This window comes from Lissotriton helveticus, chromosome 1_1 (genome assembly GCF_964261635.1).
Source record: "Lissotriton helveticus chromosome 1_1, aLisHel1.1, whole genome shotgun sequence".
Taxonomy (NCBI): domain Eukaryota; kingdom Metazoa; phylum Chordata; class Amphibia; order Caudata; family Salamandridae; genus Lissotriton; species Lissotriton helveticus.
In genome coordinates, this window is record NC_136057.1 from 17,782,180 (window position 1) to 17,804,317 (window position 22,138).

Below are 22,138 nucleotides of genomic sequence, written 5' to 3' on the forward strand. Positions count from 1 at the left end.
CATATTGAATTTTCAGTTCTCTCAGCCGTGCCTTTGCCGCAGTAAAGGATTGGCGCTGTTGCTGCACCAATTTAGTATAATCGGGGAAAATCAATATTTTGTGGTTGTCGTACATTACCAGCTCCTTATCCCTCGCCTGTCTCAATATGACGTCGCGGTCATGATAGTTCAGGAGTTTGGCAATGACCGGACGGGGGCGAGCTCCAGTCGGAGGCTTCGGGAGAAGAGCGCGATGAGCCCGCTCAATAACGAAACACCTCGACAAAGAGTCCGGAGGGAGCCATCTCTCTAGCCACTGGGCGAGGAAGGCCTCCATATTGCCCTTCTCGCAGTCCTCCGGAAAGCCCACGAATCGCAGATTATTTCTTCGCGCCCGTCCTTCAGCATCTTCGATCTGGCGCGCCAGTCCCTTCTGTATCCCTTCCATAGCCGCCACTTTCCTCTTTAGGACTACCACATCGTCCTCCACATCTGTGATTCTAGCTTCAGTTTCGGTTATTCGGGCCACTGCGTTGCGTAAATCTTGACGGAGCAGCGTGACATCGGCCCCAACTGCCCCTATTTTTGCGTCCAGTGCATCTCTTGACTGTGTTATGGCCGCCAAGAGAGCCGCGTTGTCCGGGGCAGTCTCCGGTCCCGGGGGGCCACCAGACGCTCCGGCCCCACCACTCGGTCCCGTGAATTTATCTATGGGGCCCTGTTTCGTGGCGCCTCCGCTATTGCCGCCCCGCGTCATCGTGGAGAATAATCCGTGGCACAGTGTCCCAATAGCTGTGTGTATCTGCCCACCTTTGATGCAGAGCCTCCGGGAGGCGGTGTAGCTCCCAGGTGTGTAGCACCTCTCCAGGTCACCAGGCGCAGCGGCGGGGCACAGTGCGCAGCAGTGGCAAGACGCACCGGGCGAAATGTGTCTCAACAAAGGGCCCCCCTCAACGGGGTCGACCAGGCCCACTCACACACACACCCTCCGGGCCTCAGCGTAGACGGACAATAGTCCTCGTGTATTACAGCATCAGATAGATCCGGGCGCTGGGGGTATAGTACATGAGCCCCACGGGCTCACCTTCTGGTGTTGCTTGCCGCAGTCAGGCACGTAGTGACCGGCGATGGAAGGGGGGGGGTCTCTCAAGCTGAGCGGCGCCACAGACTGAGGGGGGGAGGTCCGATCTGAGCCCTGCAGGCCCCAAGGGTCCGGGCCCCCTCGCGGTCCGAGCTGACCGCCGAGTGGGAGCCCTTCGTCGTCAAGGGAGGTCCCCCCCTCTGCACAACCTCCCAGTTCCCAGCAGCCGCTCACCCCATTTTTCCGGCGATCCAGCAGGCGGGCCAGCCCCAGGGCCCCTCCACTGTCCTCGGTGTCCCTATGAGCCACCGGGGGCTGAGCCAGGATCAGCAGCGCCTCCAGTCGGGCTCCCACAGGACTCGGGGGCTCGACTCCGGCGTATGGCGCAGATCACACTGTGACAGGGTCCGCTCCGCTGCAGCGCACACCCGCAGATCTGCCACCGGATGATTCCCTCCACTACCGAGGATGAAGCGCCGGGCCGGGGAGACCCCGCACCCCGGGGTGCATCCGCCTCAGGCTCGGTCACGATGGCCGGTCCAAGTCTCAAGGTAGCCCCCAGCGCCGTCGCACTTCTGGCCGGACCCCGCAGAACTCGAGGGCCCGGCTCCAGCGCGCGAATAAGGCCCCACCGCTCCGGGTTGTGTTTCGCCGGTATTGTAGCTCAGTGGTCGCCCAAATTGCTACCGGAGCTCACTCCCACACAGTGGCCAAGGAGGGTTGGAGCTGGAAGTCCGCAGGTCAGGGCGATATAGGAGAAAAGTGAAGGATTTTAATACGGCGGGACGGAGCTCACTCAAGCCACGTCCGCCATGTTAGCCGCCTCGGCCACGCCCCCAGGTGAGAGTCTTTTTATACTGGATACTACAGGAGGTTTGTCAAGGGGTAAGGCAGCATTGCTGCACCCTTGACAGAGCTGACTTCCAGAAAGCAGCCCACGAAAGTGAACTGGACAGACACCTGTCAAAAAGCTGTTGATGGCCTGAAGACTGCCATATGCGCGGCGCCCGTGCTTCTGGCGCCCAACTTCTCTAACGAGTTCATGGTACAGACAGATTCTTCAGAGCATGGTGTGGGGGCTGTTCTTTAACAGATGCATGAGGAGGGCCTAGACCAACCTGTAGCCTTCATAAGTAGGAGTTTACTTCCATGGGAACAAATGTGGAGTGCAATTGAGCATGAGGCATTTTCTGTGGTCTGGGCATTGAAGAAGTTGAGACCATACTTGTTTGGGACTCACTTCCGGGTTCAGATAGACCACAGGCCCCTCATATGGTTAATGATATGATGGATGCGAATCCCAAGCTGTTGAGCTGGTCCATTTCTCTACAGGGTATGGACTTCACGGTGAAACACAGCCCAGGTACAGAACAAGCCAACCTTGAAGTAAAGAGAACTCCCAAGGGGTTGGTAGTAAACCCCACATTTCAGCTGGAGGGGACACATGTTAGACCTGGCACCAACGGTGTGGGTATCCCTTCCATTTGTTTGCTGTTGCCTCCCATGTTTTTGCTATATTTTTGCTGGCCTAGATGCTTTGGGCACTTTGCCACTGCTATTCAGTGCCAAAGTGCAAGTGCTCCCATTGTAAATTGTTGTAACCGATTAAAGACTCCATAATTTGCTATTTGATATACTTGTCAGACCCTAGTGCAGTGCACCATGAATGCCCAGGGCCTGTAAATCAAATGCTGCTGGTGGGCTTGCAGCACTGATTGTGCACCCACAGAAGCTTCTTGTAAAATATGTCTCAGGCCTGCCATTGCAGAGCATGTGTGCAGCCTGGGGCTGCCATGTCGACTTGGCAATTGCACACACTTGCCAGTCCCTAAACCTTCCCTTTTCTATGTGTTAGTCGCCCCTAAGGTAGTCCCAGGGTACCCCCATGGGCAGAGTGCATTGTATGTGAAAGGTAGGATATTCCCTGGTGACTACATCTTTTAGTGAGGGTGATTTTTACATTCTGTGTTTGAAAATACCACATTTAGAAAGTAGGGATTTTCTTGCCTAACCATCTAGCATGCCTCTGCTAGGTTTGTGTATTCCATGTCTGGTTTGTGAGTGACAGGGGGCTGGAGAGGGCTTTGGCACCAGCAGTCTGATGGGTCAAGGCCGGGCTTAATAGGACCTGCATTGAATAGAGAGTAGGGGGGCAGGTATTTCCTTTCGCTGACCTCAGCCCTCTTAGAATAGAGAGTAGGGGAGGAGATTTCCTTTGAGCTACCTGGGCCAGGTCTGCTTTCAACAATGCTGTCTCCACCTCCTGCCAGGAAGCTGCACCAAACTGATTTTGGTTGGGCACAGGCACCCTCTGCCGTCAGAGGACAAAGGATTTACTGAAATAAATATAGGGGCCCGACCCCAGAACATTAGATCACTGCTGGAAACCAAGAAGACCCTTTGCCAAGGAGAAGAACCACGAACGCTGAAGGAGGAGACTGCCCTTGTGCTGTTTGCTATTTCTGGGTTGGCCTGCAGTGGTTACTTCAGTTGCCAAGTAAAGGGGAAGAGAACTTTTGTGCACTTTTCATCATCCTGAAGAAGAATCTCCAAGGGCTTGAAGTGTGTTTGCCTCCTGCCAGAAGTCTCAGGAATACAACACTTCACCTCTACCTCCCCTGAATTTCCTTGCTGGGAATTCTACCTGCAGAGAGGTGCCTACTGTTGTTTGGGCCCTCTGAGAAAACTGCGGGTCGCTGGGAGCTGGAAGCGCGACGCAACAAGGAGAAGCGTGTCGCAGCCACAGCAGTTGCCATTGCATCACCGAAGAAGCATCACTGAAGAAGCATGCCGCTGCCACAGCTGTTCGCCGTTGCATTACCGACAAAGCATGTCGCATCACCGGAGAAGCATGTCCCCGCCGCAGATGTCGCCGCCGCATCAACGGAGAAGCATGTCATAGGGCCTGTCGCGGCTCAGAAGTTACCAAATTCGCCGTAAGGCCGTGGGGCGTGCACGCATCGCATCCAACGTTGTCGCATCAAAGACGCCATTTTGTTGCATTGCACCAGATCGTCGCATCGAGGTGCCATCTTGTCGCATCGTCACTGGGCCGTAGTAAGAAACGGCGCATCTGAGTGTAAAAAAACGTGCATCAACTTTCCATCGACCCTTTTGTTTGCATTGCGTGACACACCAAAGGTACTTTGAGAGTAAAGTGTTGCATTTACCATCTACATTGAAAGAAGCTATTTTCTACCATTTTAAAGACTTATTTCTGATTACTAGGGCTATGCCGTTCCCCCGCCTGCTGCCCAGCCAAAGGCCCATTAGGGGGTTCCATCGTGCCCGGGGAGCCTCCCCTTGCTCGGCTGGGTTCAGGGGCTCCCTGCAGCCCCTGGGAGGGTGGCCTCCTAACGCCGGGCTCTGCCCTCAGTCCCGCTGCGTGGCAGGGTGCCTGGGATGGTGTCCGGTAGGCCTGGGGAGGCTTCCTTTGCGCCTCTGGGCCTGGGAACCCCGGCTGGGTCCAGGGGCCCTGCCGGGCTCCGGGTCGGGTGCTTCTGAGGTTGGTACTTTCACGCCTTGGGTCCCCTTTGTCACCTCGTGTGCATGGATTACAAGAAAGGGGGTAATTTTCCTCCGGATTACTAGTGAGAGGGTCAATCAGACCTCCGTGAGGTCCAGCGATTCTGAAACAGGGGAAGGCAGAACCCAGGCCCTCCTGCCGGGGCCCCAAGGGGTCCGGGTACACACGTGCCTCACAGCCCCTTCCCGATGGTCCTTTTAGGGATGGGCTGCTTGGCCAGCCATCCATGGCTTTTGTTTCAAGCAAAGCGCTTCCACTCTGCATGGACTGAGCGAAGGCCGAGCAGCCCCGGCAGCTCATGCCCCCCAGTGGTTTGACCCGAGCGGAAGGGGTCGGGTGGCACCAGGCCCTCAGATGCTGCTGCCCAGCTGGTACGAAGGTCCAGCGCACCACTCTGTCACCCCTCTCTGCCCAGCACATTTCCTCAGCAGCTTGGAATGACTGTTCCGTGGGGTGCCGCCGCTGCCAGGCTCTGGCACCCCTTTGTCTCGCTCAGGCTTCGCCTCGGCCTGGCTCTCCCTCCAGGGTGAGACGGCTGGGCCTGCCAGTGCCCATGCGACCGCACCTCTCCACACCCTTCCAGTTAGCCCTCCTGCCCAGGAGGGTGGGCTCCTTCCCCTGGCAGGCTCCCGAGAGGGAGGGGTGCGTGAAGGTTGCCAGTCGGCGAGAAGGGCATACGGCCCCATCCCGTCAGCAGGTGCGGCTACCTGGTTGATCCTGCCAGTAGCATATGCTTTTCTTAAAGATTAAGCCATGCTCGTGTAAGCACACACGACCGGTACAGTGAAACTGCAAATAGCTCATTAAATCAGTTATGGTTCCTTTGATCACTCCATCTGTTACTTGGATAACTGTGGTAATTCTAGAGCTAATACATACCGGGATGCGTGCATTTATCAGACCAAGATCAAACTCAAGATAGTCTCGGGCCGATCGCACGTCCCTGTGACGGTGAAAATACATTCGGGTAATGGGGAATCAGGGTTCGGTTCCAGAGAGGGAGCCTGAGAAACGGCTACCACTTCCAAGGATGGCAGCAGGTGCGCAAATTACACAATCCCGACTCGGGGAGGTAATGACCAAAAATAACAATACAGGACTCTTTTGAGGCCCTGTAATGGGAATGAGTACACTTTAAATCCTTTAACAAGGATCTATTGGAGGGCAAGTCTCGTGCCATCAGCCGCGTTAATTCCAGCTCCAATAGCATATATTAAAGTTGATGCAGTTAAAAAGCTTGTAGTTGACATCTTTGAAAAAGCTTGTAGTTGGATCTTGGGATCGAGCAGGCGGTCTGCCGTGAGGCAAGCTACCGCCTGTCCGAGCCCCTGCCTCTCGGTGCCCCCTTGATGTTCTTGACTGAGAGTCCTGGAGGTCCGAAGCGTTTACTTTGAAACAATTAGAGTGTTCAAAGCAGGCCGGTCACCTGAATACTTCAGCTGGGAATAATGGAATAGGACTCCGGTTCAATTTTGTTGGTTTTCGGAACTGGGGCACCATTAAGAGGGACGGCCTGGGGAACTCTTATTGTGCCCCTAGCGGTGAAATTCTTTGACCAGCTCAAGACGAACCAAAGCGAAAGTCGGAGGTTCGAAGATGATCAGATACCATCGTGGTTCCGACCATCCCCTGTCCCTCTCCGAGATGGAACCCAAGCTCACCCAGCAGAACTCCCCCAGTGGTGGGGGGGAAACCGATGGCAGTGCATCCCCGGGCTGGTACCACCCCTCCCTCAAAAAGGCACTGGTGCCGGTTGGGCCCTCCTGCGCCAGAGTCCCAGCCTGACCGGGTTTCGGGTGACCGAGGAGCTGCCCTTCTCGTGCGGCAGGGCGGCCTAGAAGAGAAGGGTCCGAGGGCCTGCAAGGGGACCCCGGCTCCTCTCGGTGTGAGGTGTGCGGGATGGGTTGCTGCCTGACTCTTCTTTTCCAGCACCTCCGACCCAGGGGAGGGTGGTGGTGGGTTGATCGCCAGCCCGCTGGCACGGCTCAGGCCACCCAGTGACGGATGGCTGATGTGGAGGTGGGACGACCCTCCCTCATTGCCAGGTACCCGGTTCGACCCAGTCCCGCGTTGTGACTCCTGGGTTAACAAGCCGAGCGCCTTGCAATGTTTTTTTTCTCCCAACAGTGCAGTCTGACTCCCAGAGAGGAAGCCTTGAACGGGGCGTCTGGGCTGTCTTGCCGCGCGGGTGGTGGACGAACGACATCACCTTCCTCCCACCTCTCCTTCGCCCTGATGTGGGTGAACGTTTTCTAAAAGTTGTCTGTGACTCTTGGCAGTGGATCACTCGGCTCGTGCGTCAATGAAGAATGCAGCTAGCTGCAAGAATTAGTGTGAATTGTGGGACACATTGACTATCAACACTTTGAACGCACCTTGCGGCTCTATGCCTATCGGAAAGTCGCTCAATCGTCAATCACTCTGGGGCTTCCCCAGGACGTGCAGGGTGAGCTCCACTTCCCCTTCATCCCCCCACAAGGTCAAACCCCCAATCGCCTGTAGCAGGGTCCCTCGCAGGGTCCTGCTGAGGAGGTACGCCGCTGGCGCACCTAGCCCCGAGAAGAGGTCTGGCGACCGGTCCGCCCCGGGCCCGTCCCTGGGCACCTGGCTGCGTGCAGCCCGTGGCGGACTGTGGTATCCCACTGGCTGCCTGTGCGCACGCACCTCGGGAGCCCTCCTCCGTGGCTGGCTTTCCCGGCGAGGGCGAAACCCCTCCAGATGCGATCCGGGATGCAAGGCCCCTGCTCCGGCAGGGGGCTGGCCTTCCCTGGCTCCCCCTTAATGCTCCAGCATTTTCTTCTGACTACGACCTCAGATCAGACATGGCGACCTACTGAATTTAAGCATATTGCTGAGCGGAGGAAAATAAACTAACCAGGATTCCCCCAGTAACGGTGAGTGAAGAGGGAAGAGCCCAGCGCTGAATGCGGGAAATGTGGTGTACAGAAGACTGACTCCCCGGCGTCGCTTCGGGGGCTCAAGTCCTTCTGATCGAGGCTCAACCCCGTGGCCAGTGTTAGGCCGGTAGCGGCACCCGGCGCGCCGGGATCGGGTCTTCTCGGAGTCGTGAGGCTTGGGAATGCAGCCCAAAGTGGGTGGTAAACTCCATCTAAGTCTAAAAATGGGCGCAAGACCAATAGCCAACAAGTACCGTAAGGGAAGGTTGAAAAGAACTTTGAAGAGCGAGTTCAAGGGGGCGTGAAACCATAGAGAGCTAAAAGGGTGGGGTCCGTGCAGCCGCCCGGAGGATTCAACACAGCGTGAAGGTCGGTGGCCCGGGAGTTCTGGATCCCCTCCGTGGGACCGGCTTCTGGGCCCTATCCGGCCTCCGCAGGGTGAATTTCCTCTGCAGCGGTGCACCGCGACTGCCTCCGGGTCAGCTGGGAAGGCTTTGTGGTGGCAGGTGGCACTCCTCTCTGGCGGAGGTTGTTACAGCCCCCTGGCAACAGCTTTGCTATGTCCACAGGGCAGAGTGAGATACGACTGCCTCCAAACCCTCCCCCGTGCACCCGTCTCCGGCTGCCCCTCTGGGCGTGCCAGTGCGGTTGAAGGGGGGACTGCGTCCCCTGCTCCCTGCGTGACTACTGACTGGGGCGGACAGTTCTCAGTGCGCCCCGATGCATCGTGCCGCCGAGCGGGGAGGCCCACGCCGGGCGTCAGTGGTCTGCGGTGATGTCAGTTACCCACTCGAGCCGTCTTGAAACAGGGACCAAGGAGTCTGACACGTACGTGAGTCGGAGGGCCGAGCGAAACCCTGTGGTGCAATGAAGGTGAGGGCCGGCATGCACCGGCTGAGGTGGGATCCCACCGAGCTTCCAGCTGCAGGCACATCACCGGCCCCTCTCGCCCGCTCTGCCGGGGAGGTGGAGCATGAGCGGGCGTGATAGGACCCGAAAGATGATGACCTATGCCTGGGCAGGGCCAAGCCAGAGGAAACTCTGGTGGAGGTCCGTTGCGGTCCTGATGTGCAAATCGGTCATCCGACCTGGGTATAGGATGCGAAAGACTAATCGAACCATCTAGTAGCTGGTTCCTTCCAAAGTTTCCCTCAGAATAGCTGGCACTCGGAGCCTCCAGTTTTATCTGGTAAAGCGAATGGTTAGAGGTTTTGGGGCCAAAACTATCTCAACCTATTCTCAAACTTTAAATGGGTAAGAAGCCCGGCTCACTGGCATGGAGCCGGGCATGGAATGCGAATGCCTAGTGGGCCACTTTTGGTAAGCAGAAGTGGCGCTGCGGGATGAACAGAATGATGGGTTAAGGTGCCCGAAGACGACGCTCATCAGACCCCAGAAAAGGTGTTGGTTGATCTAGACAACAGGAATCCGCTAAGGAGTGTGTAACAAACAACTCACCTGCCGAATCAACTAGCCCTGAAAATGGACAGCGCTGGAGCTTTGGGCTGATACCCGGCCGTCGCCGGCTCTGAGAGCCACGGGGGCTAAGCCGTGATGAGTAGGAGGGCTGCTGCGGTGAGAACAGAAGCCCCGGGCAAGGGCCCGGGTGGAGACAACGCAGGTGCAGATCTTAATGGAGGTAGCAAACATTCAAACAAGAACTTTAAAGGCCGAAGTGGAGAAGGGTTCATGTGACATGGGCCCTAAGAGATGGGTGAGCGCCGTTCAGAAGGGACGGGCGATGGCCTCCAATGCCCTCGGCCAATCAAAAGGGAGTCAGGTTCAGATCTCCGAACCCAGAGTGGTGGAAACGGGCGCCCTTGCGGGTCCAGTTCGGTAATGCAAAGATCCCGGAGAAACCAGCGGGAGCCCCGGGGAGAGTTCTCTTTTCTTGATGCAGGGCACGGCACCCTGGAATGGGTTCGCCCCGAGAGAGGGGCCTGAGCCTTGGAGGCGTCCGGCGAGCTTGTTCTGGTCCTTGAAAATCCAGGGGAGATGGTGTAAATTTTGCGCCGGGCAGTACCCATATCCGTAGCAGGTCTCCAAGGGGAACAGCCTCTGGCATGTTGGAACAATGTAGGTAAGGGAAGTCGGCAAGTCAGATCCATAACTTTGGGATAAGGATTGGCTCTAAGGGCTGGGTCGGTCGGGCTGGGGCAAAAAGCGGGGCTTGGCGCACGCCGCGGCTGGATGAGGCGCCTCCCTCGAGGTGAAGAAAATAGAAACCTTCCCAGGGGTCTCAGTGATCCTTGGTCCTTTTAAACCAACAAAGAAGAAATTGGCACAGAAGCTGTAATATAAAAGTAACATCTTTAATAACCTCAAATGAGGGAGACTACGTCACACAGAACCCTTAGCAACTGTATGAGGCAGTCTAAGGAGTACAGAAAACTGGGGCCTTATATATGCTTAGAGTTATATAGTCAGCATAAGACTAAGGGAGGGGAGTTACTTCTCCATACATCAGCAAAAATAGCCTGACAGTTATTCAAGAGGAGAAGCTGCATTCTACTAGGTAGGCCCTTCTGAGAATGTGCAAGGCTCTGAAGAGGGAAACAGCACATGGCGAGCACATGGCTACCTAAAATGGCTGCGAAATACAAAATGGCTTTCAGCTCATGCTAAGAAATCCCTCCAATCTTTAACACGTGGCAACGACGACTCTGGATGCGAGCCGGGCCCTTCCTGTGGATCGCCCCAGCTGCAATGGTTGCCTCTTCCCGGGGGGGCGGGCCGGCGTTCTGCCTCAGCCGGCGCCTAGCAGCTGACTTAGAACTGGTACGGAGCAGGGGAATCCGACTGTTTAATTAACACCTTCAATGCTATGGAGATTTTTCTCCCACGCTGAATCTTCTTTTTTCCCATTGTTTATGACAAGGTCAGCTCGTCATAAGCACACGTCCAGTGTACTGCATGATGAGCTGACCTTGTCATTAGCATAGAAGGGGTTAAAACAAAGCATCACGAAGGCTCGAGGGGGGTGTTGACGCGATGTGATTTCTGCCCAGTGCTCTCAATGTCAAAGTGAAGAAATTCAATGAAGCGCGGGTAAACGTTATAAAATGGTATAAAATATTTAGCAAGTAATCCAACCTCAAACCTCTGGATCAGCAAGCATAACAAAATGAAAGAAAACCAATACATAGCTGCGCTGATGTTAAGAGCAAATGTTTTATCTACTAGGGAAACCAACGCTAGAGAAAGATATCGCACATTTGCTACTTGTAGATATTGTAATGATGCTTGCGAAACAATCTCTCATATTTCAGGCGCATGTCCTAAAACCAAGGACATTATTAGGATAAAAAGACACAACAAAATTCTGGAACTGCTCATTGATAGAGCAAAAAGGTGTGGTTGGATGGCATATAGGGAAACTCATGTTAAGAATAATGAAGGTGAACTACGAAAACCAGATGTAGTGTTTACCAAAAATTGTACAGCTGTAGTGATGGATGTTTCAATTCGATATGAAAACTCACAGAATTCCCTTGAATTAGCGTTTGAGAGTAAAGTTAAATACTATCAGGATCTGTCACAGCAAATCAAAGGTCTCACCAAATGTAACACTGTAAAATTTCATGGCTTTATCGCAGTATGTCGTGGTATTTGGCCTCAATGTAATGATGTTGTCCCAGCTGATATAGGTCTGCAAATGTCTTTCCCATTCAAGAAATTTTTTTGCCTGACTACTTTAATGGACGCTCTTTAAATGTGCCAAGTATTCATGGACAATTGAGTATCATGCCACCTGCCAGGGTCAGTGGCAGGTGGGGAGTTTGACTGGGGCGGTACACCTGTCAAACGATAACGCAGGTGTCCTAACGCAAGCTCAGGGAGGACAGAAACTTACAGCTGAGCAGAAGGGCAAAGGCTCGCTTGATCTCGATTTTCAGTATGGATACAGACCGTGACTTTTCGGTCAAGCTTATACTGAGATGTACACTTTCTTGCAGCACAAATGTCACCCTTATAAAGCATATTGTTTTAACATATAGGTTTATAGTTGACACAAGATTGAGTATAGATGTGAATTTTATAGATGTGAATTTTTACAATTTTATAGATGTGCATTTTCTACTTAGATGTGTAATTTGTAGATGTGTATATTTTATAAATGTGTGCTTATAACAATTTAGATATAATTGTGTACATCATACTTATTGAAATGTCTTGATTGAGGATTAGGTCTCAATTAATCTCATAGACATAGTTATCACACATTGATTATTGATGTCCTGCTAACCATATTTTAATTTCTCAGGACTGTTCGTAGACAATTTTAAATTATTGGAATAGTACTGCAGGGTGCACTATCTCCGACCTTTACGTGATCCCAGTTCCAGTGAGAACAGCGTTCAGTGTGGCTGTACTCCGGAGCGAAAGAATGTTGTATTGTTGGAAGCAAAACCGAATTGATGCTGATGGGCAGCATAATAACCCAGAATGAGCCACCGTTAAGTGGTACAGAATAGCCAAATGCCTCATCATCTTATTAGTGACGCGCATGAATGGATGAACGAGATTCCCACTGCCCCTACCTACTATCTAGCAAAACCATAGCCAAGAGAACGGGCTTTGCAGAATCAGCAGGGAATGAAATCCCTGTCGAGCTTGACTCTAATCTGGCACTGTGAAGAGACATGAGAGGTGTAGGATAAGTGGGAGGCCCTCGGGCCGCAGGTGAAATATCACTTACCCGGTGAGGCGGGAGCGAGCCCCGTGGGGCTCTCACTTCTGTCTCCAAGCGCCCGGCGCCCGCCAGGTGCGACAAGCTCCAGGGTCAGTGGCAGGTGGGGAGTTTGACTTGGGCGGTACACCTGTCAAACGATAACGCAGGTGTCCTAACGCAAGCTCAGGGAGGACAGAAACTTACAGCTGAGCAGAAGGGCAAAGGCTCGCTTGATCTCGATTTTCAGTATGGATACAGACCGTGACTTTTCGGGTTTCAAGCAGGAGGTGTCAGAAAAGTTACCAAAGGGATAACTGGCTTGTAGTGGCCAAGCATTCATAGCGATGTCGCTTTTTTATCCTTCGACGTCGGTACTCACCAAGCGTTGGATTGTTTACCCACTAATAGGGAACGTGAGCTGGGTTTAGACCGTCGTGAAACAGGTTAGTTTTACCCTACTGATGATGTGTTGTTGCAATAGTAATCCTGCTCAGTACGAGAGGAACCGCAGGTTCAGACCTTTGGTATATGTGCTTGGCTCAGGAGCCAATGGGGTGAAACTACTATCTGTGGGATTATGACTGAACGCCCCTCTAAACCGTAACAATAACACAAGTTTGTGGGAGGCTGCCTCCACCACTTGCCCTCCGGCATGGGGCCTCACCCTCCCATCCTTGCCCCACCGGGGTGTGGGGACAGGGGCTACCATCCCCTGCGGGTCGGCAGGGTGACCAGATGGCCTGGGCCTCTCCTTCACGCTGCTCCTGCCCCTGGGGAGAAGTGTGGCTCACTGGTTAGAGGAGGCAGACCCAGAAGCAGAGGTCAGACCGGGACCAGGGTTCAATTCCCGATGCGGCAGGGTCTTGAGCTCAAAATGTCCACAGACTCGATAATTCTCGCCTCGGTGCCTACTCAAAGCCGAGGTTCACACTCCCGCAGCGGGATGCCTGGCTTTCACCTTGGGGGTGCCCAGTAGGGGCTATCTCACAGGGAAAAACCAGGACGGGTTCCCAAAGCAAGCGCCTTGAGACCTTTAGGGGTGATTAGTGAGCTATATAAGAAGTCACACATTTACATTTACATTTACATTTACAGTCGGGCAGGGAGGCGAGCAGCAGCCCTGGGGAAGGAGTCTCCCGAGCGGCTGCCTCGGTGCGCCTGGACACCCATCATCGGACTGCAAGGGCGACTGGGTACGGCACCCTTCCAGGCCATCTGGGCGCTGGGTCATCCCGGGCCATCTGGTCACCTGGCTGAGTGACCAGATGGCCCTGTGGGCTGTGTGACCAGATGGCCCTGAGGGCTGGGTAACCAGATGGCCCTGAGGGCTGGGTGACCAGATGGCCCTGCTGGGTGGGTGTCCAGATGGCCCTGCGGGTTGGGTGACCAAATGGCTGGCCTGCCGGCCAGCCGGGCTTGCTCTAACTATTGTCCTTCCCCAAAGTTCTGTAAGCCCCCACTACGTGGGGGCTTAATAGTGGAGAAAAATGGGCTCCCCGGGAAGGCCGTCGGGGATAGGACGTGGCCTCTGTGTAACCCTCCTTGGTTCTAGCTGAGGGTCTGGGCGCTGGGGACGGGGTCCATCGGGTTCCAGGGAGGCTCTCCCCGGCCTGGCTAGGGTTTGGAAGCTGGGCCCGGAGCTTGGGCTCGGTCCCAGTTTCCCAAGGTGCGGGAGCCCCCCCGTCTGGTAAGCCAGCCGAGGGTCCGGGTGCCGGGGACGGGGTCCACTAGGGCCCGGGGAGGCTCTCCCCTGCCTGGCTAGGGTTCAGAAGCTGGGACCGGGCCCGGGGCTCGCGCTCCATCCCAGTGTCCCCTGGTTCAGGAGCGCCCCGTCCTGCAAGCCAGCCGAGGGTCTGGGCGCTTGGGACGGGGGCCCACCGGGGCCCGGGGAGGCTCTCCCCGGCCTGTCTAGGGTTCAGAAGCTGGGCCCGGGCCTGGGGCTTGAGCTCCGTCCTGCGGGCCCTGGGGTGCGGGAGCCCCCTGTCCTGCAAGCCAGCCGAGGGTCTGGGCGTTCATCAGGGCCCAGGGAGGCTCTCCTTGGCCTGGTTAGGGTTCGGAAGCTGGGACCAGACCTGGGGCTCATGCTCCGTCCCAGGGTGCAGGAGCCCCCTGTCCTGCAAGCCAGCCAAGGGTCCAGGTACTGGGGAAGGGGGTCAAAAGGGACCCGGGGAGGCTCTCCCCAGCCTGGCCAGGGTTTGGAAGCTGGGACAAGGCCTGGGGCTCGTGCTCCGTTCCAGGGTCCCAGGGTGCGAAGTCCCCTGTACGGCAAGCCAGCTGAGAGTCTGGGGGCTGGGGAAGGGGGTCCACTGGGGCCCGGGAAGGCTCTCCCTTGCCTGGCTGGGGTTCGGAAGCTGGGACCAGGCCTGGAGCTCAAGCTCCATCCGGCGTGCCCCGGGGTGCGGGAGCCCCCCGTACTGCAAGCCAGCCGAGGGTCGGGCGCTGGGGACAGTGGTCCACCGGGGCCTGGGGAGGTTCTCACCTGCCTGACTGCTTTCCGAAGCAGGTACCGGGCCGGGGATCCGGGGTGGCTAGCCACGGAGCGGAGTTGTCTGCCCACCCCTACTGATGACAGTATTGTGGATTTTTGTTGTTTGGTCTTGTGTTAAGTCTAGTAAAGATTACTTATTTTTCTAAACTGGTGTGATGTCCATCTGTAGTGTTTTCGCTCTATTACTGTATGTGTTCACAAATGCTTTACACACTGCCTCTGAGATAAGCCTGCCTGCTCGTGCCAAGCTACCAAGGGGGTGAGCAAGGGTTATCCAGCAGTGTACCCTCCTTTCCCTGACTAGAAGCAAGAGTCCCTATTTGGTCAAAGGTACCTACCTCTGCCAACTAGAAACCCCCAATTCTAACTCTCTCTAGAGTTCCAAAACCTACTGATTATTTAATAGAACATAGATCAAAATAGGGAACACTCAGTGAAGATGTATATGTGTGCCAATTTTATGTAGGTTCTGCAATTGACTGCAACCCAAAGGCGGATTATTCCAGTCTGACGGGTTCAGAGTTAAGAGATTTAGATTAACATAATCCCTGCGTATCATAATTTAATTAGGAATCCGGAAAGATTTCTGCAGATTGTGTTGATGAAACACTTGTGGTCTAGAAGGACCTTTTATATCAAATCACTGAAGGTTAAAATTGACCAGTGAGGCAAAATAGGACCGATTGAACCGAAAGAAGCATTGGAGTAGCTTTCTTCCATAGTATAGTGCAAACTAATGGCTCCAACAGGATGTGTGTAGATTTGAGGGGCTTGAATAGTAATATCTGGGTGGATTGGAATCCCCTAGTTAGCAAACAGGAAATGCTACCTTTGTTGAACAAGGCACAGTCGTCTCTCACATTTTTTTTAGCGGATTCCTATTGATCTGGCATCAAGTTCAGTGTTTAGAGCTCGATTAGTAACAGTCTTCAAGATAATGTGATGTTTACTTTGTCCTTTACTATGTTATCTGACACCAATGTTAGAAGTTCTTCAAACTTCTAGTTTTCAATGTTATCAGCTAAACCAGAACTAGGAACAAAATGTAATGATACAGTCATACTAAAGTAAAAGCATCTTTATTGAAGTTTAAAGAAATGTTTGAAAAATATACAGAAGCCAGGTTTAAATAAAATCTAGATTACTAGGCTGGGTAAAAGGTGTGATTAATCACAAATATAAATGTCTAATCCTACCTGATATAAAACGCTACCGAATTTAAGCATTGTTTTCTTTAAACCTCGAATTCAATACAACCCGTAACCATAAATGCTGGGTTTCCCAGTCATTGTATGTTTTATCCTACTTTTCACAGGTCTCTGCTGACATCTGCTACGTCATCTCGTCATAGCTTGACAGGTGCCCTGGTTTCAGTAGTATGAAAGGCTCCCAGTGTGAGGTACGGTGATCCTAACGTGTCTAAGGATAGGGGATGTGACCTTGTGGCTAGCTTTCTGACATAGAAGTCTGAAAACATACACTCCTATTCCAGTTTTAGCACAAAAAGATTGTGATTCCGGCCACATCAATTTATAGCCCTGTTCCGCCAATTGGAAATGTGTGTAATGTAAAAATGTTTATTGTAAAAATGTAAAACCCAATACCTTGAATCCCAGCTGGATCCCCACTAGTGCTTTGTTTCAGTGTATGCAAATTAGGGGTAAAATAAAATCGTGAATCCAGTAATTGTAAAGCGCAAACTACTCACCCTTATGGGTCCCAAGGCGTTGGGGGCCGTCGTGAAAATTAAGTGAGCTATTGCCCAGGGTCACATGGTGCTGGGCTGATCTGCCGTCGGAGCCAGGGATCAAACCGTGAGCTCTTTGCGCCAAAGTCAGCTGCCCTGGCTGCTGCACCACACCTCCCCAGGGGGGCACAACTCGCAGAGTTACAAAAAACTCCATGACATTTCACAGATTTAGGCCGATAGGTATAAAATATGCAGATTGCACTATAATTTACCAACGGTAACGTGAGTAGCTCTAAAAATCAGCACAAACTGCACCGTGTGTTGCAGAAGAGCGCTCGGTTATTCGTGGTGATGTTGCTGGTGCTCAGTAGAAAATCTACTTGAGTGGCAGCAAATCTACTCCAATGGTAGCCCCCTGGCCACAACTGCTCGCAAGCGCCGGCAATCACCTACGTTAGAAAATTGTACTGGGGGACGCCAAATCTCACTCACTCTCACCAGCTCGCATATTCTGGAGCCTCAAAGGAGAAAAAGTCTGCCTGATGGTAATTGAAGGAATTTAGACAGAACTCTGTGTTAAAGAGTAACTCGAAGTGGCCAAAATTCTGCCAATTCCACGGGTGGAACAGAATATTTGCCCACCCCTAATGTAAATGCATTTCATGTAGTTATCGTATGATATAATGGCTTGAGTGTATGTAAAGGTATCTCATGTAGTTATCCTATGGTATAGTGGTTTGAGTGAATGTAAAGGTATCTCATGTAGTTATCCTATTGTATGGATCCAGCCCTCTTGGACCTACATTGGATATCTCTGAGTCAGGGGTTTACAGTGTTTCACCATTAGATATTCATGGTTTCTGTTATCAGTTTTCGAATCAGTTGGAATATTTCCCTTTCTTTATTACATTTTTTCTTTGCCATCTAGCTCACATTTCTCTGAGATCTTTTGTTCTGGACATTTCTCTCATTTCAATGGGTTTTTTGATATATAAAAGGCAGGAGACATGTCATTAAAATATATGTAAACCTTATTACACTCCTGTGAAGGGGCTTAAAGTTTAATTTCTGGTACTATATTTTTTAATTCAACAAACAATTTAACATTTTGAAATAAAGTCCACTTACCTGCGCGGAGGCATAGTGTCTGTCTCAGGTAGGGGGATAAACCCATCCAGGAAGAGGAATCTTCAGTTCCAGGCTCGTGTCTTACACAGGTGTGGTCTTGTCCACCGGGCCCTCCTTGTTTGTTATGTCGGTCACACTGGGTCACTGCTGCAGGGGAAAAAGGAGAGGGACTGATTTAAAGAGGAAGAGACAGAGAGAGAGAGAGACCGAGAGAGAGAATGTGAGAGAAAGAGAGAGAAAGAGAGATGAAATTAGAGGGCTCGGAAGAAAGAGAGCTACAGGCAGAGAGAGGAAAAGAGAAAAGAAAGAGAGTAAAAGAAAAGTGAAAGCAAGAGGGCCATAGGGGAAAGCTGAGTAGAGAGAGAGCGAGAGAGAGAAAGAGACAAAGAGTTGAGAGTAAGACTAGGAGAACATGAACGACACAGAGCAAGAGAAAGGGAAGACAGGGAGTGAGAAGGGAGAATGAGTGAAATGCAGACAGAGAGAAAAAAGGGGTGAAATAGAGGAAGCAAGAGAAAGAGGGATACAGGTAGATAAAAAAATGGAGAGACAGAGGGGGAAGTGGAAGAGAGTGAGAACAAAACTGAAAAAGATTGAAGGAAAAATAAAGTATGTAAAATATTACTCTTTTAGTATTATTCCATTATAAATTCCATTCTTCATAAATACTTTTGTAAATCAGCCCTAATGTGTTTTTTTTAATCCTGGCTATATTGTCCATAGGCACATGGTTGGAGGGAAAGGATAGAGAAAAGGTTAATGAGAGAAAGAGAAAAAAGAAGAGAGAAGAAGAAACTTCAGAGAGAAAGAAAACGAGAGCGGAGGAGAACCAGAGGCAGAATGAGAGAAGAAAAGAAGCTAGAAAGACCGAAAGATATAGAGAAAGAGAGGCTGAGGTAGAGATAGAGAGAAGGAGGATGAAGAGTGAGAGAGATAAAGAGAGAGGGAAATAGAGAGGAAGAGTGAAGGAGGCACGGACATCTTTCAAGACCAGCAAAGTGGCTACAATTCTAGAAAACTTTCATCAGCAAAGAGGGGACGAGATGCAATGTCCACACCTCACACAGCGACAGCGAAGCAGATGGAATTATATGCCAGTATTTGCTTGTGTATAAGTTAATATTCTGGTGATATTATTATTAACCCTATTATTATATTGAGAGTAGAGATGTCTTGTTGCCGTGCATCTTTGCTATAAGACACTTCTTCGGCTACAACACCTCTCTTCACCTAAGTAGACAGTCCCTCTCACAATGCAGGACTGATTCGCAAAGCTAACTTACACTTTTAAGTAAGTTTACACTCTTGAGTAAATTACCTACTTTGTGGTATTCACAAACTGGACTTTTGTAATAACTTACACTTTTATAGTAACTTACACTTTTGTAGTATATCCAGCACTACTGATGGCCAACCACTGGTATTGCAACACCCTTCCATAGAAAATTAAATCTCATAGGAAAACATATTAAATGAAATTAAAGGATTTTAAATAGATACAAATATAATGAAATATAAATTAAAGTTAACATATATGGAATAGTGCATATTTGTTATTTAATTATACAATATATTTAGGTTATTAAATACTGATCTTTAATTAAAAATGAAATAAATGACAATATGTACCCACTTCCAGAAAACGAAATAAAGAAAACAACCCTAACTTTAAAAAGGTTGCTTGCAGAGTTCCCATTTTCAGCTAATGAGATTAATGCACCAGCATTAAATGTCTCAGTACATATAAGCCATGCCCTCAGGATATATTTGAGCAGTACATGATCTAGTTCTTGAGGTTGGGGCGGGGTTACTGGAACTTCTTTACCCATAAAATGAACTCCTTAGCACAGCACACCAATTGCAAGCCCATCTACACCCGTCTGCAACCAGAATATGTCCAGAACAGCTACTTTTCCTGTACAAAGGTAGGATCTGCTTTCATGGTCACCCCCACTTTTTGCTGGTGTTCCTCTGTTTTGTGAAGAGTCTGATTGGGATCCTGCCAATCAGGACCCCAGCCACTGTGCGTCCTCCCTAAATCTGACAATGGTAAGTACTTTGGCACCTTCCCAGTTGGCTACTGGTGTACCCATGTAAGCCCCAAGTATACCTGTGGGTGGCTCTTCATATTCGTCATGGGACAAGATTCAAATCTGATTCCAATCTGAAACCACTTCAACTTCAGCCGTCTAGGCACCTTGGACTTCATTAGACTTCGCCTGGAACCGAGACTGCATCAAGGAAGACTCCTGCTGCTCCTGGTCTCGTCATCCTGCCAGTATTCCGCTTTGTCTGTGCCTGTGCTTCATCCAGGTTCTTCTCCAGGCCTGTGGGCATCAAAGACATCCAAAGTAATCTTCCTTGGAGTGAAGGAGTCACTCCCCTGCATCTGCAGGTACTGTAACAAAGCTGACCAGTCTGCTGCTCCTGATCTCCCACGAACCCTGAAAGGCTCAGGAACACATGTGGTGGTTCTGCAACTCCCTCGAGACCTGTACTGTCTTTGCAGCAAGTTTGAGGCCGAGATCCCTGGTCGGAACCGCTGGAAAAGAACCCAGTTGCTTCACATCAACTTGCCGTTCCCAAGGCTTGTTGACTCTGTCCTCCGGTGCTCTTCAAGCTACAAGAAGCTCCAGCCTCCAGCATCTCTTCCTGAAAAGTTCTTTTTCCTCACCACATCTTCTGCACCGTGGCCTGCATCTTTGGTGAGCTGCTGGAGGTCCTCTTGCGACTCCTGTGCCTTCGGCCAGTGGGTCCTCTTGAGGGTCTTTCTTTTGGCTTCAGTGGGCTCCTCTGCTCGCTCGGGTCTGCTCGGACTCTCCTGCTCTTGGTGAGTCCCTCAGACCTCGCTGGTTCCAACGCTGCACCTTTTTCGTTCACCATCTCTGTTGCTGCTGCCAAGGCTTGTGTTTCTAAATTTGTAATTTTTTTTATCGCATTTCAGTTAAATGCACATAACAAAACATTTACCAATAATTGCTCACTGATATTGATACATTTGCAGATAACATGGCATATGGTGATACACTTTTCACATGGAACCAATATTGCTCATCACAGTATACTACAGTCTTTGTTCAGCCGGGGATCACTCCGGAAGGGCAAGGGGGTACGTCGTCATCGGTCTTTGTTTAGTCTGGAGGCGCTCAGCAATTCCTCTGCATATGTTTTCATTTGGTCTCTACAATACGCTATGTCCTTATACCACCCCTCTAACTTAGGATATGTTCTTTGCCCCCAATGTTTTGCAACCCCTCTTTTAGCCAGTAGGAGACTAACAGCCATGCACTTAGGACAAGCCGTTTTCAGAGCTTTCACGTATCCAGCGGCCTTATTGGGGGAAGAACGGGACGCCTGGAGGCGCCATCTTTGTATGCGCTCTAGTGGCCAGCAGGACACTCGAGAGCCTTATTTAAGATGGCCTCGCTAGCGCGTAGCGGTAGCGTGCAGTGGGTGCGCCGGTCGCACGCCGGAGTCACGCCTGAGTCCAGCCTGAGTCCAGCCCGTCTGCGCCCATCCGCGCTTGGACGGGCCCAGGGGCTGGACCCTCTGGATTAATTTCCGTCTCGGATGCTACTCCCACTTATGTCTACACATACACCGGTGAAGAACTCCAACTATTGAGGCAAGTTCCTCGCGCAGATTGCATTCAGTGTGTCCTACCAGCACACAATTTTATGTGCTCGGGTTGTGCTTTTTCTATGGGGAAAATGTCAAGGTGCAAAGGAATGTCTTATACTCAAGCACGCGGTAGGCCGAGGAAAAATAAAATTGCAATGGCTCGCCCCCCCATTGAAGTTTTGGAACATCAACTGCAGGTCCCTCCCTAAGCATAAGTTTCATATCCATGACTTCCTTGTCGATGAGAATCCGGATGCTGTCTTTTTAACCGAGACCTGGCTCCATGAGAGCTCTGGGCCAGATATTGCAGCTGCTATCCCGAATGACTATGTAATAATGAGAAAGGACAGAGACACTGGTAAGGGGGGGTATAGCCATAATTTTTAAATCAATGTACACTTGCCAACTTGAAGCTTTCCCTCTCCGTGGATGTGAAGCCGTCCTCTTTAAGCTTACGATCAATGCTCAATTTACATTGTCGGGCATCTTGATATATCGCCCTCCAGGCAATGCTAATCTCTGGGTGTCTTCCCTGGTGGAAGCACTAGCCCCTCTGATGCTGAGGGTGGCTAATTTCACTATTCTTGGAGATTTGAATCTTCATCTTGAAGACTCGTCCTGCACTATAAGTCAACACCTTCTATCTGACCTTGAAGTCTTTGATCTTTTACTGTGTAATTCCGGACCTACTCACTCCGCGGGTCATCTGTTGTATCCAATTCTTTCAAATCTTCAATATGATTGCTCACAGTAAGCTCGCCCTCTGGAGTGGTCTGATCATTATGCTGTCTTTTTTTCTTTGCCACCTAACAAGATCAAGTCCAGGAGCAGTAAGGGCAAAGACGAGCAGATACGTCGCTGGGGTAGACTTGATGCCATTAAGTTTAATCGGCATCTTTTAGGGTCTCTTCCAGAGGCCAATCTGCCCATATCAGAGCTAAATGAGGTGGTATCTAAATGGTTGAGCAATGCAGTGGACACCATGCTCCCTTTGACATCTAAGTGTTCCATGTCACATCGTCAGCCTGTACCTTGGTTCTCAGAGGAGTTGAAGCT

At 51.4% G+C, this 22,138-nt stretch overlaps 1 long non-coding RNA gene and 3 pseudogenes across 1 annotated transcript in view; 3 read left to right on the forward strand and 1 right to left on the reverse strand.

Moving 5' to 3' along the window:
* LOC144766969 (uncharacterized) overlaps positions 1-22,138 on the reverse strand; it is a 164,306-nt gene that overhangs the window by 124,295 nt on the left and 17,873 nt on the right. The window lies entirely within an intron of this gene.
* On the forward strand, positions 5,291-6,249 carry LOC144777069 (18S ribosomal RNA; annotated as a pseudogene).
* Positions 6,854-6,990, forward strand: LOC144779827 (5.8S ribosomal RNA; annotated as a pseudogene).
* Positions 7,393-12,772, forward strand: LOC144778063 (28S ribosomal RNA; annotated as a pseudogene).